This window comes from Mus musculus, chromosome 14 (genome assembly GCF_000001635.26).
Source record: "Mus musculus strain C57BL/6J chromosome 14, GRCm38.p6 C57BL/6J".
Classification (NCBI taxonomy): domain Eukaryota; kingdom Metazoa; phylum Chordata; class Mammalia; order Rodentia; family Muridae; genus Mus; species Mus musculus.
The window spans coordinates 78,818,000-78,823,436 of NC_000080.6; the positions used below are offsets into that span (position 1 = coordinate 78,818,000).

The 5,437-nt window shown below is 39.5% G+C and overlaps 1 pseudogene; it reads left to right on the forward strand.

Annotated features, from left to right (window-relative positions):
* Positions 1–2,646: 2,646 nt before the first annotated feature.
* Positions 2,647–3,198, forward strand: Gm30584 (annotated as a pseudogene).
* Positions 3,199–5,437: the final 2,239 nt, after the last annotated feature.

Consider the following 5,437-nt stretch of genomic DNA (forward strand, 5'->3'; position numbering starts at 1 on the left):
CATTCCAAATAAAATATGCTTCTTTCTTTTTATGAAGAGGAAGTCAGGAGACAAGGAGAAATGAAGAAGAGGTGGGATTGGGAATGACATCCTAGAGAGAAAGAACTAGAGCTAGAGAGCTACCCAGAGGTCAACAGGCAAGTGGACAGGTCAGGAAAGACACAAGCCAAGTCAGAGGAAGTGGAAGATCCCACCTCAGTGGTTACGTAAAGGTGAGGTGCAAGATGAGAAAGGCTGGGAGAAATGAAATCAGGGTAGAGGGCGAAACCGAGGAAGAGAAAGGGGGCTAGTCTAGGGAGAGATGGAGTCCCAGCTAGGCTGTGGACATTTGCATTTGAGGGACCCACTGAAGATCGATTGGGGCCGAGGCTGAAGCAAGCTGAAAGATGTAGCAATATGGAACTTGGGTAGAAAAAGAAACAGAAATAACAAGAAACAATTCCATTCTCTACAGAAGTGTTCACAAACCTTTCAAGTGGCTTTACAAATGCCCGGGAAGTAGGATTTCTTCTTTCTCTTTACTAAAAGCATAAATAGTGTTTCTATTTATAGGAAGGAAGTGGCTGATGGAGCGTGAAGAAGGGTGTGGAAAGGTGAATATCAAGGAGCGGCTCCATTGAAATACTGAAGTGGCATGGCTTGTTTTAGTAGTGAAAGAAATGGGATGTTGAATTACTCAGAAATATTTGGGCTTGGTGTTTTGTGGTCCATTGACCTAAATGCCATTTCTAATGTGGCTTATTATTGTGCTTGCCTTCAATGGTGAAATACTCAATTATATGGTTGGCACTTACCAAATAATGACACTCATATTCCTGTTTTACTAGAACTCAATGGTCAACTTCTGTCACCCTTGATACCAATTGACTGTTCTCACAAATCAGTTGGAAAGTGATATTAATGAACTATTCTTTGATATGGCTTTTTAAAAAAAAAGTCAGGATTTTATAACATGTCTTAGGCTAGCCTTGAACTCACTATGCATTCCAGGCTGCCCTTAAACTCTTGGATATCCTCCTGCCACCACCTCCTTAGAGGATAATAGGCACACACAATGACATCTGCCTAAAAGTTGTAATTTAAACTTTTAACAAATGGGCTCAAGTTCCACTCAAACTCTTTCATTGGAAAGATATGAGAATTGGCTTTGAAATCCTTCCCCCCGGAGTTTTAGGTGTGCAGATAACAGTAGTGTCTGTGAGATGCATGTTTACATTATTAGACGACAGAATCATAGATGGATGGCAATACTGCCAAAGCTTCTGTTGTCAAAATTCCATAGCACAGTGTTCTCTTTAAAAGGCAGCTAATCAGTGTCTCATTCATTGTCTGCCTTGAGTTCAGACCTGACTAGATCAGCACTGCTTGGCAGTTGGTTGAAAATCAGGTGTGAGAATACAGAGAGAATGAAGAATAACAAGTTTTCTTTCTAAGATGCTCAATGGCAGAAATTTCTAAATTATCAGCCAGTTTATATCCCTTTGGCTGAGGTTACTACTGTTATCCTCCATCAGTATCATCGTTCTAGAGATTGATAGAACTATTTGTCCATGTTTCATGGATCTGTCTATTTAAAACTTGGTATTGTATGCCATAAATCCATGTAGCCTGCAGAATATAGTAGTTTTCTGAATGAGTTCATAGTGGGCTACATAAACATCCATTATGCAGTTCTCAGTCATTCCCTAGGACTGTCCAGTGACAGATGGACAGATGGCAGCAATGCCATTCTCCACATAAGCATCAAGTGAGATGAAGGGGATGCAGACCCAGGATCTTTCACTAACTAATTCACCTGACAACTAGTTCTCTAGGGTGGTCTTGTTTCCCAAGAAATATGCAAAAATGGGTCATCAGGAAGAACTAAAGCCTCCTACTGCTGAAGAGGTGACCTGGATAATAATTGATATTCAATATCTACCTGTGCCTTTTACCCATTTGAGTCCCCTCAATCTCAGCTAGGATATGTGCCAGTGGCTTTTCTAACACACTGACCTCATTTCTGCGGTGTTAAAGTGAGCTTGCAATTTCTAAAGTTGTTTACTTACCATTTAAATGAGGCAAATGGAAATGAAGGATTGTTTCCATGCACCTGAGCTCCCAGCACATTCTCCTGGCCTGTATGGTGTAGAAACTTCATGGCCTAGCTTGCCATGAAAAAAAAAAAAAGTTCACTGAGAAGGGACCTTGATAGAAGCATCACTATATTTCTGAAGCTGGATGAGTTTCATATAGCTATGGTACCTTAAAGATGCTGTGATGGCCAAACATGGTTTCTCATATCTGTAATGCTAGCTTTCAGGGAGCTAAAGCAGGAGAATCACTGAGTTCAAGGCCAGCCTGGGCTATCTTATCTCAGAAACCAAATGATACAAGCAAGCAAACAGACAAATGAACAAACAAATGAACAAGAAAAACCCAAAACAAAAATACTAAAAAACAAATCTCTAATTTTAACTTTCTTACTTAAAAAAATCCTAGATCAAAAACACATAAATTGAAGAATTTCCAATCTTGTTCTAACCTCCCCATTTTTTTCCATCTAGATATTGATATTGATCATGAACCCCTGTCCAATGCTTTCTTTTCATGTTTATTACCTAAATCTTCAAAAGAATAGCTCATATCAGAATTTCCCAAGCAGGAATGATAGTTGAGGTGGCTGAACCAGCCAAATGGGTAAAAGGCACAGGTAGATATAGAATATCAATTATTATCCAGATCACCTCTTCAGCAGTAGGAGGCTTTAGTTCTTCCTGATGACCCATTTTTGCATATTTCTTGGGAAACAAGACCACCCTAGAGAACTAGTTGTCAGGTGAATTAGTTAGTGAAAGATCCTGGGTCTGCATCCCCTTCATCTCACTTGATGCTTATGTGGAGAATGGCATTGTTGTCATCTGTCCGTCTGTCACTGGACAGTCCTAGGGAATGACTGAGAACTGCATAATGGATGTTTATGTAGCCCACTATGAACTCATAGTCTGCCATTTTCAATTTTCAGAGTCTATTGACTGTAATCTTGCTGCTTATATGTACTTGTGCTTATATCCAATACCTGGCACCCATGTCCTGAACAGAAATAAAACTGGACTATTGGGAATATTTTGGAAGTGTGCCCGAATTGGTGAACACAAGAGTCCTTGCTTCACCATATGCTGTATAGTGGTGGCCCTCAGCATCCTCTTCATACAGTAGCTTTGGAAACTACCAGCACGTGATTGCCATCAGACTGTAAACAAGGACTTGCCTCCAGAAAATAATGAGAAGAATGGTTAAGCCGTTTATCTCTGAACATGGAATGAGATAAAATTCAGGATGCCGTTCTCTATTTTTATGATATTGGACCAATGAACTGAATGAATAATTAAGATGTAACAGTTTAATACACAAGAATGTGATTGTAGCCATCAACCTTGGTTCTCTCACTCCAGTATTACATTCTGCAAATGTCATTCTGTTGTGTCAGGACTGCTTTTCATAAGGTTCTCCATGCATGAAGTAGAAACCCAGTGGCAAATTTAACAGGCTCCTTTGACTAGGGCTTCAAAATAATGTCTTCACAGAATGGTACCTTCTAGCGACTGGCCTATTATTGAGAAAAAAGATTGTTCTATTTTTGTTGTTGTTACTGTTCTCATGGCTTGCATTCATATTTAAACCCTTTGGATTGCTAACCAGAGTACTTCTAGTCTTGGCAAATTCTGTAGTTTATTACAGATGTTTAAAGTATTTTTTAAAAAAGGAATAGTTGAACTGTATTAATTTTTTTTACTGAATGCCTTTGGGAATGTTAATTACAAATAACAGCTTAGCTTCGCTGATAGCTTACTGCAAATCAGGGATTGTCCTAAGAGCTTTAAACTATCATTCCTGTTGTTTAGAAACCTGGCCAACACACATACACTCTGCAGCTCAGGCAGTCCTGGAACTTGTGGTCTTCTTGCCTCAGCCTCAAGAATAACAGGAGTTGGAAGTTTTTTTTTTTAACCAGTGGACCAATTCAATAAACTGAGTTTATTTACTGAGTTTCTACTCTGAAGAAGCCATCTTGATAGGTTCCAGGAACAACACATGGCAAAACACACAAAAATAGAGCCTCTACTCTCATGGAGGTCTTGCTGTAGCTGGAAGACAGCTATCATTCAACTGAGCTCACTAAGGAAGAACCACAGTGCTGTCTAATATACTAAAGGAGAGACGGCTAACGCTAAGATGATACAACTGGGAAGCCAACTTCAAAAAAGCCATGAATGGCTTCCTTGGGATTCAAAGTTGGCCTGGTGTAAGAATAATGACTATAAGATGAATATATTCATATAATATATGCATATATAGTTATCATATATGTACATATATTAACCAAATATATATCTTTGGTTTCTAACCTCCAGATTTCCTGTATTTGATTTAAAAAAAAAAGTCTGTAGGCTAGAAATCTCAGCACACTCTACAAAGAAAATTGTATTTACATTATGAACAGACTTCTAACAGTCAGATATTGAGAAAAAACTTAGATGCAGCTAAAATTTAAAGACGCTTTTCTGTCATTTCTGTATCTGTTTCCATCCTACCCCCTTACATACAAACACAATGAAAGAGTAGAGCTGATTTGTGATCAGCTTGGGGGCCTAGGTGATGGTGTGAATGGCCTCTTGGATACAGAGGGTTAATACAGAGCTCTGTGTTCTGAAAATGTCCTTCAGAAAGGAAGAAGAGATTACTTTTATCCCCGTTATAGATGAATTGAGAGATGGTATTCTTCTGAGCAAACTTTTCCGGGCTGAAGGACATTATTAGATGGGAAAGCAGACCTAGAAGATGAAATGTAACACATTGAATGTGGTAAAAACAAATAGTGGACCACCATGCCTGGCTTTTCAACGAGTTTGGTTTTAGTCAGGGTATCTTTATGTAGCCCTGGCTGGCTTAGAACTCATTACATAGGCCTTGCTGGACTGGAACACACAGAAACTTTAACTGCCGTGTTATGTAATGCTATCCTGTTTTTAGTTCCCGTTTCCACTCTTTACAGGTCTGGGATTGTTCAGAGATTCACCGATCTCCCCATGAATACATTTTTAAACAAAGAAGAGGCTTTATTCAGATACTGGTGCCAGGTGTGCACCCCAGATTCATGATCCCTAAGGTGTGATGCCAAATTACATTAGTCAGGGGCTCACAAGGCTAAGCTCTTCTTGCCTTCATTAGATCATGAACAATCACACATGCTGATGTACTTCCTGCATACATGTAATCAAGCACGCATCCCAGTATGTGCAGTCAAGAGCAAGCAAGCTAGTCTATAGAAGCGAGAACATACATAGTGTTATCTATGTGAACAAAAGTTTCGTTAAAATTGTATAAGGGCAGGCAATTAGAAGAACAGCCCCCAGCATTCCAGGAAGCTATCTGCCCTTGGGCAAATGGGGCTTAC